Source organism: Strix aluco, chromosome 9 (genome assembly GCF_031877795.1).
Source record: "Strix aluco isolate bStrAlu1 chromosome 9, bStrAlu1.hap1, whole genome shotgun sequence".
In the NCBI taxonomy this organism is placed as follows: Eukaryota; Metazoa; Chordata; class Aves; order Strigiformes; family Strigidae; genus Strix; species Strix aluco.
Window position 1 is genome coordinate 23,781,868 of NC_133939.1, and position 16,334 is coordinate 23,798,201.

Sequence of the window (16,334 nt, forward strand, 5' to 3'; positions counted from 1 at the left end):
GCGGTATAATTTAGAGCTAGGGGAAATGACTGATTTCACAGATATTAACTTTATCGAATATACAAACAACAGATGTATTATAGGGGAAAGAAATTTTGTGCAAGCAGCACAAAGAACTCCAGCAATCAGCAAATTCAATCTGCTTTTGACACTACAGCGTTTCCATAGTCTAACGGTGCTTGTCAGCTGTAAAAATAATATAATACAAAGATGTGGCAAAGCGAAAACAAGGCAGGCTATTTAGTATGCAAACAGCCAAGAACCTTAAACAGGAGACATTTCTGAAAAGAAAAAATATGGTTTGAAATTAAATTATCATCTCTAAATTTATCTATTTTCATGTTTCAGAGCACAACTTGATGGGGTCAGGAAGAAATTTCCTAAAAAGTAAAATACAGTGTTGGAGTGGGAAAAGGCCACACTGCTCCTCACAGGGTAGACTTGGCAATGGGGAAAGTGTGCCTGGACCTTTGTGGTCCTTCCTACGACCACCCTAGGGTGACCAGACTGGCCGGCGGGAATAGTTACCTCGTATAAATACATTAACTGCATGTTTTATGGATCTCTTTTGCCGTCTTTGTGTAAGACAGGTGGGGAAATCTTCTAATACCACAGCAACGGGTTCAGACAGGGCAGGTGGTGCATGTAATGGCTGGTGCCCTGGGGAAACATGCAGCCAGGGGAGAGGGAAAGCAAAGTGTCAAAGAGAGGATCCTTCCCTCGTCAAAATGGTCTGCAGCGGCAGGCGGGGAACTCCGGTGATGTGTGCAGGGAGCCAGGCTGCCTGCAGACGGACTGGCAAGAGGTATTGTGGAAATTAAAATCTTCTCTCGTTTTTCTGACCCTGTGTTGCATTGTAGCTGGCTGCCCTTGCTGCTTTTGGGAGCTGTAACCAGCTCGTCTCCGAATGTACTTGAAGTTTAGCACATTTTTTAAATGCAGGACACGAACAACGGTAGATGGGGAGAGGCTTTTTGTGTTCTCTTGAGGAAAAGACTTGAGGGGGAATATTTTGGGCCATGACCCGCAGCATCAAAAACCAGATTTTTCAGCCCTTTCATGGGAGCTGAAATACTTGAAAATGACATGTGAAAGGAAGGTGTGACCTGGAATAGCACAGTCTGAAGTTTTTTCGGTAGCAGTAAGCATAGAAAGAAATGGAAAACTAACAGACAGCTTCTGACAGACCCAGTTTTTCAGCTTGATTTACAAGGCTCTCGATGTGCAATAAATCACCCACTCCTAATTACAAATTAGCACAGTCTGAGTGGTTTGGTACAGCTCTAGAAGTCGAGATTGAAGTGACTGGTCTCAGCCATATGTGCACTTGGTGATTCCACAGAGATGATAATGATTATTTTCCAGGCTCTTACTTCTGATGGCTTTCTTTTGAGCTGTCACCTGCGTGCCAGTTTCTCTAGTTTTAGCTGCTCAGTCCCTGGGACCAGCAGAAGACAAAGAAAGGCAGCCCCAGGGTACAGCACAGGTGTTGTACACATCGTAATTGTGGCCAGCTCTTTCACCACAGGCCTCGTCTCCCTTCCAGGAGGTCCAGAAGAGCAGGATTTGGACCATGTACCAACAAAACAATGGGTATTGCTGGGGCTGAAGTCAGTCTGGCTGTTACGTAAAGAGCTGGTCTAAAACAGGCCAGAAGAGTTACCTTGTAGGAAAGGCAGTATTGTTAGTGTTGAAATCTCAGGTTTCTGGCAATTTGACAGTTTTTAAAGGAGGAAGTCAATTAATTCTGACTTTCTTGTGTAAATTAATTTCATTTTGGCTTATTAAAATGGTCAATTTGTTTACTGTTTTGCATAAGGCAATATTTTAGGATGTTTAGACATTATCAGAATGAAATGGTTCAACATCATGGAAACAGAAAAATTTTGTGATTGTGTCTCATGAAGAGCTTCCTTTTCTCTTAACAGCGATTAAGACTAAATTTTGAGATGTCAGTATTTCTCCTGAAATTCAGAAATTCAGCTTTCTGGAAAGCTTTCATATTGTATCAGATGAAAACTTTCCTGTACTGGGAAAATGCTCTGTCACTCACCTGTGGTGAGATTTCAACCTTTAAGTCACCTTTCCTGGTGGAAAGCAGCTAGAATAAAAGCCAGATATAGGGCTTGGGAATTCCTGGGTGTAACTGCTGGTGCAGTTTGCTGGTGGGACATGTGGGGTGATGTCTGGGCAAGTGAGTCCTTTGTCTACATCTCACTTATCCACCGGCTAAATGGGAACAACACTGGTGATTCAGTGCGTCCTCAGGAGGCACTGAGATTGGGCTAATACTCCCCAAAAAGCAATTCTGAGGTAAGACACTGTTCAAGTGTGCAGCTTTGACCTTTACATAGCATTGAATCCTGTTGGCTTCATGCTTGCTTTAGTCCCTGGTGATGCTGAATACCCCATTCCCACACCAGTTGTGATCCTCCTTAGGGGTGTGAGTTTGGAGCATTAATGGCACCTCATGGTGGGGTCTGGGATCATCCTCTTCCCTCCTGTCCTGGTTTGGCTTGGATAGAGTTAATTTTCTTCCTAGTAGCTGGTACTGTGCTGTGTTTTGGATTTAGTGTGACAATGATGTTGATAACACACTGATGTTTTAGCTGTTGCTAAGTAGCGCTTATCTCAAGTTAAGGATTTTTCGCTTCCCATGCTCTGCCAGTGAGCAGGTGCACAAGGAGCTGGGAGGGAGCATGGCCAGGACAGCTGACCCGAACTAGCCAAAGGGATATTCCATACCATAGAATGTCATGCCCAGTGTATAAACTGGGGGGGAGTTGGCTGGGGGGGATCACTGCTCAGGCATCAGTCAGCAGGTGGTGAGCAATAACATTGTGCATCACTTGCCTTTTCTTGGGTTTTGTTTCTCTCTCTCTCTCTTTGCTATATTCATTTTCATTATTATTATATTTTATTTTAGTCGTTAAACTGTTTTAATCTCAACACACAAGTTTTACTATTTTTTTCCAATTCTCCTGCTCATCCCACTGTGGGGGGAGGAGTGAGTGAGCAGTCGCATGGTGCTTAGTTGCCACGTGGTGCTTTGCTGCTGGCTGGGGTTAAACCATGACGCCTCCCACATGGCTACAGTGGAAAGGCTTAAATACACAGACAAATACAAATGGGGTCTGCAGAGAAATGTCAATGTTTGTACAATGCATCTGCAAAAGCCAATTGATAGCTTCCCAAGCGTGAGCCAGCTTGTGCCAATATGGGGAGCAGGCTGCTCCTGGGCACAGCCTGCATTTTCTCTCTGCTCTCCTAGGCTGGCAGCGAGGCACTCTGGTGACATGTTTGTTCCCTCAGATGGGTCAGAAGTGGAAGGGAAAGGTTTGTGACCAGCTTAATTCATGTACCAGTCTCACACAAGCCTCTGCAGCAGTCATCTGACTTCCCACATTGTGGTTAGGAAACTGAGCCACAGGACAACTCACCCAAAATCACAAATACTCGCTCCAGACCCTGTGGATCAGCTCATCGGTATGTCCAGGTCGTGGTGCTGGGGATGGTCTCTGAGATCAGCCATGGGAGCCTCAGGGAACAGCGGAGAATTAAATATGGGCTTCCAGTTTTACGTTCCACCTCTTCTCACCTTGAAAGTCAACAATGCTGGATAGTCAACAGACTTCAGTTGAGGACCCAACGTATATTCTTAGGTCCCTTAGACTGTGGAATTGGACACCGTTGTACGTGAGTGGCTTAAACCACTATCTTTCACACTGTCTTTACTGATATGATTGAAACATTGATACAGTCTAGTGCATCTCAGATGGCGGGTTGTGATTGCTCAAGCAATGCAAATTGGTTTGTTGGTTTTTGTTTTGGTTTTTTTCTTTTAAAGTGGAAAAATGGAGGGGGCGGAGGGGTATCAGATGGCAGCAGTCATTCAGCAGCTCAGATGGGGAAGTGATATCTGTAATTACTGGTTGCAAATGTTTACACTATCTAGGATACTGCTGACTCTCCTTAATTGCTGGAAGAGCTTAGTTCCTGCAGAGCAGGAATTGAACATAAATGCCTGTAACAGTAATTTCTGCCAGCTCTTATTCTGGTGCTTTGTGGGTGAGACAAAGTCTGTTGGGAACTAGGAATGGGCACTGCGCAGCTTGCTTCCCCTTGTCCCCTTGGCTTGCAGCAGGTTCTCCAGAGGAGGTGTTGATGCCCCAACACCCAAACTCATCTCCATGACTGATCCTATTTGCCTGTGGCCGATGGGCTGAGGGAGCTGGTCTCAGCCCACCACTCCGGCTTGGATGCACAGCCCTGTGTCAGGACAGCGGCTCAGCCACTGGGCAAAGAGTTTTATAAATACAACGCAAGCGGTCTCGGCTCTTCCAGGTGTCAAGGTGGCCATCTCAGGAACGAAATCCCGCTTGCCAAAGCTGACGGTGAAATCGGCCTCGTGCACGAGGGCACTTTGGGTGCTGCCAGGACCTCCCCTGCCTGCGCAGCTGTGAAAGGCAAGAAGCTCCCTCGGAGAGTTTGTTAATATGATTTATAATAATATAAAGTGTGTGGGCAGGTGACTGCTGGACTCCCTGGCACCGCAGGGAAACTGCAGACTGCGCCACAGCCACGGTGCCGTGCGGCTGCGGCCACGGAAATGCTGATACAGCGTCTTTTGCCCTTTTTTGCCAGGTGAAGCTGGCGGAGGAGGGCCCGAGCAGGACGCCGGCCCTCTCGCAGCTTCCCAGAGGCGGCGAAGGCGAATTTTTACCTTGATTTCGCCTCACGCCAGCCGGGAGAGGGAGGCGGCGACGGCGCTGCTGAGGGAGCTGAAGCCCCGGCGGGCCCCGCGCTGCAGCTGCCGCTCGCCGCCGCCAGGTGGCGCCCGCGCCCCGCCGACGCGCCCGCCCGCGCTGCCTCGCGCTGCCGTGCGCCCCTCCGCGCGGCAATAGGGGCGGCGGAGCCTCCGAACCCCCCCCTACCCCCCCGAATCATCCCGCGGGTGCGGAGCGGGGCACCCCTGCCGGCCTTGGGGGCGACGTCAAGCGCTTTAACGTTTGCTGGGGACCCAATTCCGCGGGGTTTCGGGCGGGATGGTTTTCCCGCCGCCGCTCCGCGATTGAGACGTCGCGCGTGACAGGAGCCGCGGAGCCGGCGCGCGGAGGTTTTAACGGCGTCCCGGATGGATGCGCCGTGTCACCGCGGAGGCGGTTTGAAGGTGCAGGCGGCGTCCGCCGAACAGGCGGCTCACAGTTATTTCTCAGTGGTTAATACATTACCGCCGAACGGTGTCGGGAATCGTATTTGTCTTCCTGCCAGTGCTACAGCTGAATTGCAGGGAAGAATATAAAAAAGCCTGGAAAACCTTTTCATTGTATAGTTAAGAAGCTCTGTGGAAATTAGTATTCACGAGGGAGACTTGGTTTGGGGTTTGCTTTCCAAATTCGCTGAATATCTGCCTGGCTTGAAAGCCCCAAATGGAGGACATGGAAGCAGTCACTTGTGTTAAGCTCTATTTAACTTGGGGAGAGGGGGCGCAGGTTCCCCAACAGCACCTGGGCTCTTGTAAGACAGTGGCTTTACCTCTAAGGCATTATCCCTACCGAAAAAGCAATGCTTTTAGGTTAGTACGTAACTCTTGACACTCTGCAGTGGTGGGAGCAAGGAGCTGGACTGGTGGTAAAGGTTTTCTCTTCAGGTCTCAGTTTTGGCCCTGGATCTCCATGTCTCCTCTTCTGCACTGGGGGGATCCCAGGGGAGCCAAGAGGAACGGTAATGATGTTGAGTAAAACTCATGTGTTTTGGTGATAGGCACAGCTAGGAAATGCAAACGGCCAAAAATAGAGCATTGCCTTAGTGAGCAAAGATGATGTGCATCACCTCACTGCTAAGGCTCCTGCTGCCCCTAGGGAGTTGCTCCTGGAAAGAAGAGGTGGAAAAGGGGAACTTTTCTCATTAGGAGAAGGAACAGGTATTCCAAGGTGTGGGATATTTTTGTTTCTTTGCCCCAAATCCAGCGCTTTCTGGTGTCAGCCATACTTCTGTACTGCTCATCTACTGGGTGATCTCCTGGGGACAGAGCCAGAACAAGGTATCTCACATAGGAGACCAGCTGGAGATGGGGCAGTGCCACCCTTGAAAGCCCTCCCCAAGAAAGAGGCTCCTCATCCAAACTGCCAGGGGCCAAGGCGATGCCTCCCTTGCAAGCCCGTTGTCCTGGGGATGGGTGGTGGTACCTCGTGCTTCAAGCTGCAGCTGAACAGGGCACGAGCGAGCTGGACATGCTGGCATCTCTGACCCTGCAGTTGTCACTTGTCCAAGTCACCAGGGGCAAAGGAGAACAAAGCCATATAACACATAACAGTTCAGTGCAAGAGCTAAGTGTAAATCTCAGGAGCTCAAACTCTCAGTCCCAGTCTGTGACCTTTAGGAAACCTTTCCAAGTGCTGCTTCACAATGAAAGACTCTTTCCACAGTATTTTTAGCTTGACTGGAAGAAGCAGACTTTACCTAGAAATTTTCTAAAAGAGGGGAAAAAAGACCCCTGGCCTGTTTGTGTGGTATTTCTAAGGCCATCTCTAGCACTCTGCAGAGGGCAGGGTTAAACAGGTGAAATGGGGTGCTGAGCATTAAAATTGCACCTGAAACCTCCTGTCACTCATTATAGCCTTATTATTCTGCACCACTCCTGACAATTGAGGGCTAAGGAGAAAGCGCACAAAAAATTGTTATAGAGCCATCTAAAACATTTAATGGGGTAGATGTGACAAAAATGAATCACAAACCCCCACTTTTCCCCCTTTCTGGTGGTTGTGAATGACCACTGCCAGCAGCAGCTGAGGTACACAGAGCTGAGAGACCCCAGCACCAAACCCGGTGTCCCAGTGCATGACCTCCCATCCCAGCTGGAGTGTGGGGCTGCATGCCCAACCCACAGCCCTCTGTAACATGCCCTCATTTCTGTCTCAGCCTGCTGCCCTATGGAGAAAAGATGATAATTGTTTAGCACTTAAAAAAAAAAATAAATTTGCTAGATCATGTAAAAGTGGGAACTCAGCTCTGTTTTCCAAAAGCCTCGGAGAAAAGACATGCCTCACTGCCTCTAAATTAGATCACAAATTTTCTGGCTGATGGCAGCATCTTAATGTTCACCCTGAAGGCAAAGATCTGAACAAATTACGTTTTACTATCACAGGTTTGTGTACCCGTGCTGCGTTCCCACTACAGGCGGAGGAACATACCCATGTGAAATGTGGTGGCTTTGGGGAACACGGAGGAATTGCTGTTCTTGGGAAGGCACAGTGGCGAGCAGCGAGGGAACCATTGTGCTCCATGGGTGGTCGACAGTCTGCAGCACTTAACACGTGTCACCAATTTGGTGAAATATAATACTCTGGGGGAGAAAAGGCGTGTGATGGATATGTGTGCTGCAATCTGGAATCACTCATGTATTTTATTGCCAGGCCCTTTATTCAATCAAATTCTTCATAAACATGGGAAGCGCTGATGTTGACATATGCTATCTACTGCATCGACGGGTGTGCTTCTGCATCTCTTCTCTTGTCAAAAGCATTGTCGTCAGCCTGAGATGTGCTCCAGCAATGCTGAGTGATTTTGCTCATGGGGTCTCACTCACTCCTCGCTATGGACATGCAGCTCTTGCTGATGCTTATGTATCAAAAGCAGGATCAGACCCTCAGGAAGCACAAGGTGACACTTGTGACAAAAGAGGAACAGATGCAGATGCATTTCTAGTCCTGGCTCTGAATTCTTCCTTTGTTCCTTTAATTGATTGTTTGCTACGGATGTTTTCTGTAATGAGGGTGTTTTCCAAGCAGGACGCAATGATACTTGTGCCCTTGGCCAGTCTCAGCTCAATAATCTGCGTGAACACTGCAGAGGTATCAGAGTGGGCCCAGGACACTCATGGACCCAGACCGTGGGGCACATTGCCTTCAGCTCCCAATGCTGCAGATCTCTGCAGAATCCATGTATGTTTGATTTTATAGGCATTTGATGCTGCTGACAGGAGAATGCTAAAAATTAAGGAGATAGATGCACCCAAAATGGGCAAAAAATGTATTTGTTGTTCTGAACGGCAGCCCTCACTGGAGAATACTGAATGTAATTAGATGTACCACACTCCTGGAAAATAGATCCTGCCTGCTCCAACACCCCCTCCTGTGAGGCGTAATCCTCAAAATGGTTTTTCTGCAGAGCTCTACCCCTCTCTGTAGCTCATCCCATGTGGCACACAAGACCTTATCTTTACTAGCACAAACATGTGCTTGAGCTGATGTGAGAAGATACCCTTACTGAGGGATGAGGCAGTGCAGGGTTTTCAGAAGAACCTGTAGATAGCTGTGAATGCTCTGTTCCCTCTCAGGCTTGAGTCTGGCCACATGAATACAATAAAAACCGTAGTCTAGACTTAAGGCTCTTGCCTGTTTAGTTGACCTGATTCAAGAACATATTTTTTCCCTACTGAAGACATAACCCAAAACTTCCCTCCCTTTACCTCTTTTCATCCCTCCTCCAGGTAGCTATGACCAGGATGGCTTCTCTGCAAGTCTGTGACCCTGAGGTCCTCACCAGCTCCCTGGAGCTGCTCTGCACTCACAGATCCATGTAGGACTGCTGCTTGTCCTGGTGTGCTGGTGCATCCAAGTCCTGTCCTGGAGCTGCTGGAAGCCATTTTCATATACAGAAGGTATTTGTGGCTGTAGTGTATTACAGAGGCAGGTAGAGGAATGGTTCAACTCTATCTTTAAAATAACTTTAGAATAACTTTGCCCCTCTGCCCTGCCCCTGTGCAGATGTGTACATGTGTGGGTGTGCATAGGAAAGGGATGTCTTGCTTTTTTTACAGGGAGGCCAACCATTTTTGCAGCAGTTTGAGAGAGTCAAAGATAACATCTTCTCAAACATCCCTGAATAATCCCAAATAGTACCGCTTTCTGAGTTTTTCTGTTTGTTTTACATGGATGGGCTAGGGATTTTCACAACCAAACTTCAAAGGTTAAAACTAGTGAAGTCAGCAGGAAAACATGTGAATTTAACCTTTGGCTGTAGCTATGTAAACCACTTAATTTCATAAAGTTTGCACTGGAATGACAAAAGGTTTGTATTTTATGATTGTCAGAATGACATAAACTTTGAGAGTTGGGAGAAAGAATAAAACAGAGCTCAGGAAAGTGCTCTTCGCAGTTTGCTTGTGAGTGCACTTACTTGGTGTGAATTTTTTTCATGGCAATGTATAAACAAATAAATTGACCTTTTCCAGGACTCCCCTGGTGTGTAGGATCCTGCACTCCCTTATTTGTGCATTGATGAGAAACAAGGCATAAAGACTGGTGGTGCTGGGGTGATCACCGTTATGCCCTGAGGACTGGCTCAGAGGGAAAAATAATTTTTTGGCTTTCCTGAGGGCAGTTCAGCTTCCATGTGTCCCTTCCAGAACCTCTTCAGGACAGCTCCTGAAGGATACTTCCTTCAGATAGGAGATAGGAACTTCCAGGAAATACATGCTTTCCTGTCCTCAAGATTTCCTTTCCATGAGAGGCCTCCAAAGATCAGAGCAAGAGACTTCCAGTTTGGGAGGTATCGCACTGGGAGTGCGATGTGCGGGCTCAGTGGTCACAGTCTGGCAGGTTGCACACGTGCAGCACAGTTCCAGGAGCAAGGGATGTGGACCCACAGCAACATTTATTTGAGAAGCTGGACAAGGTATTCCAGCAGTAAGACCGAGAGTCATTTTGCTGGCGATTGCCCATGTGTCTGGCCCTTCTGTGCCAGAGCTTGGCCAGCACCTCGCCGAGAGGAGCGTGCTGAGGGATCTCCCCAGCGTTGCGGGTTTGCTCCTGTGTATGCCAGCAGCAGTGACAGTTTTTCTGGCAAGAGTCCCTGCTCCTCAGTGAGCCTGGTCTTGGGTGGGCTGATGTAAGGCAATGCTGCCCAGTCTCTGATCTGTCTAGCTGGGAGCCAACTCAGACCTGGACACAATGCTGAGCTTAAGCAAACACTCTGTGGCCATAGCTGGAGAGCTAATCTGAGTCCAGCCACTTCTGAGTGTGAGCACGGTGTGTTTAATAGAAAAGCTCTATCATGACACACTGTATATTTTTTACTATGCCTTATTTTCCCAAGAATAAAGAGGGGAAAAAATGTCTTTTCTTCATCTTCCCATGATGTTGCATTATTGCTGCTGTGTCCCTATGGGACAGAAACTCACCTGCCACAATGTGTGAGTGCCGCAGAAGAGGGACCTGACATCAGCCATAGGTAACTCAAGTTGCTTTAGAGCAAATAGGCAGTAACGTGGTTGTTGTTGACTGTATCACAACAATAATAAACCGAACAGGTGCCACCGAAGTGGTTCTGCTACAGTCATATCACCTGGTCTAGCAACTGAAAAAACTCCAACAATAAAAACTAGTCTGGTTGCTGTATCACATTATTTTAGGCAAATCTCAGCTTTTGTTAAAAAAAAGAAAAGGTTAGGCTCTCATCTTCCTGAGCCAGAGAAAAGTTTAAAATGTTAAGCAAATATGACCCTGCATTTCAAAGATCAGAAGTTAGTTCCTACCCAGAAAAGCAAACACCTCCACAAATGATTGTTAAATGCTGTTGTTATTTATCCTTTTTTTTTTTTTAACTTTTAATTTTAAAGACTGCCCCATGATGCTGAGGCAACTGCGGTCAAGATTTTGATCATTGAAAATTGGCAGTGCTTGTAAACTGTTAATGAAGATGCTTCACAGCAGTTGGGAAGATCACGACAGATATTGGATTAACCTTGCTAATTAGTGCTAAATACAAAAAGCATGTGCACTGACCGCCCTGCTAAATTTCCATATCAGGATCAGGAGAAACTGTACTGGTACTCCTACTTTTTTCTATTCTTCTTGCTACCCCTGTGCTACTGAATTATCCAAAATATCCACAGGGTTTGCACTGATTATACAGTTTCTTATGGTGCATGTTTGTTATGCTATTTATTATATTTTCTCATGCTTGCTGCCTGAACTCATATTTATAGGAAAGAAAGGTCCTTTCACACCTCTACTGAGTTTAATTTTGTGAAAAGGGTCTTCTGGAGACTTGAGCAAGAACGCGATGACATAGGTATGTCTGGGACTGTAATACAGCATTTAAAGTTTATACATTTAATGCCCTATCTGGAGATTACTTAATTATGTGAATGCAGTTGTTATATTCATTGAGTGGCAAATGGATGAAACATGATGTGAGCCATTTTGCTGCATAGCCTGTTGCCACGTGTAAATGAGCAGCAGGGACAGAAAATGCGCATTGCTTTGGCAGGCGGGGTGTTTGGGTAGGACTGCTTGCAGGGGCAGAGCCCTTCAGCGGGCAGGTGGCTGGGAGCAGGACCAGACCTGGCTCCCGTTCAGTCCTGGCACAGCCACTTGGCTGAGCTCTGGGTAGTTAGGATGTGACCGCATTGTTGGGGATGAAATTCTCATGTAACAGAGGTGAGTGCGGTCAGGAGTGTTGTGGTCAACAGAGGGAGATGGGTGTCTACAGAAGGGGTTTGGTTTTCCAAATAGCTACTATTTAAGAGCCTCAATCAAGTGCCTGAGACTAGTTAGGGCAGACCCAGACTGAAGTGTCAAAAATACCTTTGAAATCATTGTCCTATTTTGTCTACACCATAATTTCCCTGTGTAGTGGAGGCAATGCAGATGTACCTGCCTGACTGGAGAGAGGGGAAGCTAAATCCATTCATATTTAAGAGTCTCCTTCTCATTGTGTGTTTGGGTACCTAATGTATTCCAGCATCTCTGTGCCTGAATCCATAATTCAGCGATGTTTTGAGACTGAGGCATATCGTGATCCACAACTTTTCCAAATCATGGTCAGTGAAGAGGCTGTGAGCAGGTGTTGTTTTTTCCACGGTGCTTAGAAAAATGAACCCACACCCCAACCATGAGACGAATTGGTCGTAACAATAACTCCACTGATGTTAACGACAGGCACAGCTTCTGCTGGCATTTGCACTAGCGTAACTAATAGCAGAGTTTGCTCTTTGCTCCTCTCTTGGCTGTAACCATTCAGCTCTGTTGCTGTAGGGAAGGGAAGCAATTCAGGATGGCTGGCTCATAGAAGGACAATAATGATAGCTGTAATACTTTACACATCTTCTGTTAACAGTGCTTGTTGGCAGGAGGGAAGAGGGAGGATATGATTTCTTTAAGCAATATGTTTTTAACTGGGGAAGTATAACTAAAAAAGTGAGTGAGGCTTACCAGGAGCAAGCTAGAATTTATTATTATAGTTGATTAGTTTTGTTCTTTCATCTTTTAGAGTGTGTGGATGAGTAATAAGGGATCTGCGTGAATGTTTTTTTGATTTGAGCCAGCAATTAAGTCCAGACGGTGGTTGCTTTTCCTTGGTGCTTTTTAATAACCAAATAATTTCTTTGGTATTGTTTCACAGACAGCCAATATAAGTCGCATCATTTAAGGCAATGTCTACCTTCTTGGGTTGTTTCCAATGATGTGATGATTTCTTTCTGGCTTATTTGCTCATTTTTTTTCATGATGAGAAGTGGACTGTTGCCCTCTGATTGGAAAGAAGCTCTGAAATACGTGTCTCTGGCTTCGCTGGGAGATACGTAGTGATTAAAAGATGGCCAGCCCAGCTAGGTAATAGTATATAAATCATGGAAGCATAGAATGGTTTGGGTTGGAAGGGACCTTAAAGATCATCTAGTTCCAACCCCCCTGCCACAGGCAGACACACCTTCCACTAGACCAGTTGCTCAAAGCCCTGTCCAACCTGGCCTTGAACCCTTTCAGGGAGGGGGCAGTGACAGCTTCTATGGACAACCTGTGCCACTGTCACACCACCTGCACAGTAAAGAATTTCTTCCTTATATCTAATCTAAATCTCCCCTCTTTCAGTTTAAAACCATTACCCCTAATTCTATCACTATACGCCTGATAAAGAGTCCTTCCCCAGCTTTCCTGTAGCCCCCTTTAAGTACTGGAAGGCCGCTATAAGGTCTCCAGTCTGAACAACCCCAACTGTCTCAGCCAGTTCGCACAGGGGAGGTGCTCCAGCCCCCTGATCATCTTCGTGGCCTTCTCTAGACCCGCTCAAGCATGTCCATATCCTTCTTATATTGGGGGACCCAGAACTGGACACAGCACTGCAGGTGGGGCCTCACAAGAGAGGAGTAGAAGGGGAGAATTGCCTTCCTCGACCTGCTGGCCACACTTCTCTTGTTGCAGCCCAGGACACAGTTGGCTTTCTCGGCTGCATGCGCACATTGATGGCTCATAGTTGTTTTTTCATCTACTACTACTCCCAAGTCCTTCTCCTCAGGGCTGCTTTCAATCCACTCTTCGCCCAGCCTGTATTTGTGCTTGGGATTGCCTTGACTCCTGTGCAGGACCTTGCACTTGGCCTTGTTGAACTCCATGAGGTTCGCATGGGCCCACCTCTCCAGCCTGTCCAGTTCCCTCTGGATGGATCCCTTCTCTCCAGTGTGTCAACTGCACCACACAGCCTAGTGTTGTCGGCAAACTTGCTGAGGGTGCATTCAATCCCACTGTCAATGTCACCGACAAAGATGTTAAACAGCACTGGTCTCAACACCCACCCCTGAGGAATGCCACTCGTCACTGCTCTCCACTTGGACATCAAGCTATTGACTGCAACTCTGAGTGCGACCATCCAGCCAATTCCTTATCCACCGAGTGGTCCATCCATCAAATCCATGTATCTCCAATTTAGACCAGGATGTCATGCGGGACAGCATCAAATGCTTTGCACAAGTCCAGGTAGATGATGTCAGTTGCTCTTCCCTTATCCACCAATGCTGTAACCCCATTGTAGAAGGCCACCAGATTTGTCAGACACGATTTGCCCTTAGTGAAGCCATGTTGGCTGTCACCAATGACCTCCTTATTTTCCATGTACCCTAGCCTATTTACCAGGAGGATCTGCTCCATGATCTTGCCTTGTAGTTCCCCGGGTCCTCCTTTTTTTCCTTTTTAAAAATGGGGGTTATATTTCCTCTTCTCCAGTCAGCGGGAACTTCACCACACTGCCACGACTTCTCAAATATGATGGATAGTGGCTTAGCCACTTCATCACCCAGTTCCCTCAGGACCTCCGGATGCATCTCATGAGGTTCCCATGGACTTGTGCACCTTCATGTTCCCTAGATGGTCTTGAACCTGATCTTCTACAGTGGGCAGTTCTTCATTCTCCCAGTCCTGCCTTTGCTTTCTGCGTCTTGGGCAGTGTGGCTGGAGCCCTTGCTGGTGAAGAATGAGGCAAAAAAGTTGTTGAGTATCTCAGCCTTCTCCATATCCTGGGTAACTAGGTCTCCTGTTTCCTTCCAGAGAGGGCCCACATTTTCCCTAGTCTTACTTTTATCAATGACGTACCTATAGAAGCTTTTCTTGTTGCCCTTCATGTCCCTGGCCAGATTTAATACTATCAGGGCTTTGGCCTTCCTAATCCAATCCCTGGCTGCTCATACAGTTTCTCTGTATTCCTCCCAGGATACCTGTCTTTTCTTCCATCATCCATAGGCTTCCTTTTTGTGTTTGAGTTTGTCCAGGAACTTCTTGTTCATCCATGTCGTCTTCCTGGCATTCTTACTTGACTTCCCTTTGTCAGGATGCATTACTCCTGAGGTTGGAGGAGGTGATCCTTAAATATTAACCAGCTTTCTTGGGCCCCTCTTCCTTCCAGGGCTTTATCCCGTGGTACTCTGCCAAGCAGATCCCTGAAGAGACCAAAGTCTGCTTTCCTGAAGCCCAGGGTATTGAGCTTGTGTGCCCTCCTTGCTGCCCTAAGGATCTTGAAATCCACCATTTCATGGTCACTGCAGCCAAGTCTGCCCTTGAGTTTCACATTCCCCTTCTTGTTGGTGAGACCAAGGACCAGCATAGCACCTCTCCTTGTTGGCTCCTCTATCACTTGGAGAAGGAAGTTCAACTCTGATCTCTACTTGAAATGTATCAGATAGATTTGTGGGTGAATTGAATGCCAAGGGAATCAAAATTATTTTTCTCCTGAGGTAATCCCAGACTGTAAACATTTAGTCTCTGGCTATGCAAAGAGAGCTGCCCAAAAAAGCAACTTTGAGGCAAAAGCCTGAAAAGATCTAACTCACAGCAATTGCATGTAATAAACTGCTCCTGAAGGGATGTTACTGTGTCCGTGAACTTCACAATGTACTCTAATTCAAGGGAGTCTGTCCATGGCTGTCACTCTCTTGTCTTTTCCAAAACATGTATTTCTTAAAATAGCTAGTATATAACTCCACTGCTGTATGTATATGAGTAATCACATTTTCTTCATCAGAGCTCCATAGCTAGATGAAATTACTTGTGTGTGTATGTATTTGAAAGATTTGGGCCAGAGCATTGACTAAAGCTATGTTCTCAAAATAGTAAGATTTACAAGAAAGCCCGCTTACTCTACTAGACATTTGGTTGATGACATCCAGGTCTGCTTTATGTCTCTGCACTGAAATGCAGTCTTTGAAGCTTCAGAGGGTTGTGTATTTCCAATTGCCTGGGATCCTTGCACAGGTTATCCTGTCAGCTAGAGGCAGAAAAGGCACTTTTCAATTGCAGAGAGATGCAGGAAGATCCAAGTAACTAAGAAAAAGAACACATATAGTTGGCCCTTGGAGATAGCTAAGACGTGTTGGGTCCTGCTGTGTTTCGATCATGTAAGTCACTTTGTTCCTTTTGCTGGGGGGTCCTTACAGTTGTACTGCTTCATCTTCATTCGAAATAACCCAGGATGGAAAAGCTGACTAAACTTGAATTGAGGTTCCCCAGCATCCAAGGTCAACTCTCATAACATATATCACTCCATATAGGTGTTCCAGAAGTATAAAGAAATCATCCTCATATGGAGACTAAGCCTGATTATTTGAAACATTTTGGGTAAAAATAAGAAGCTGTTTTTCAGTGACAGTGTTTTATTTCTGGGGCATATTCACTGCTTCTGATGTCTTTACTCTCAAGTCAGAGGTACTAGACCCTTCAGCTTCTTTCAGCTGAACACTTCTACATGTTCCTTTTCACTCTATCTTTAGCCACTCTGGAGGGAAGCTCTACTACCATAATTTTCCAGTTTGACTGTAAGTAAATAACATCAGTACTGATTCCGGACTGGCTGTGTGGGAACAGAATGGCACCTCAGCAAGGCTGGTGGTCCTGACAGTCTGTTGGAGGCAATGGAAAAATCCCACCCAGGACATCAATGAAGATGAGATTTCTTTTGTCTAGGTGAGAGATCTGAGAGGAAAGTATAACTCAGGCATGTCGTTTTTTTGACTTGTCTGCAATAGTGACTGCAATAGTGCCTCGCCAAGATGTGTTGATTTGGAA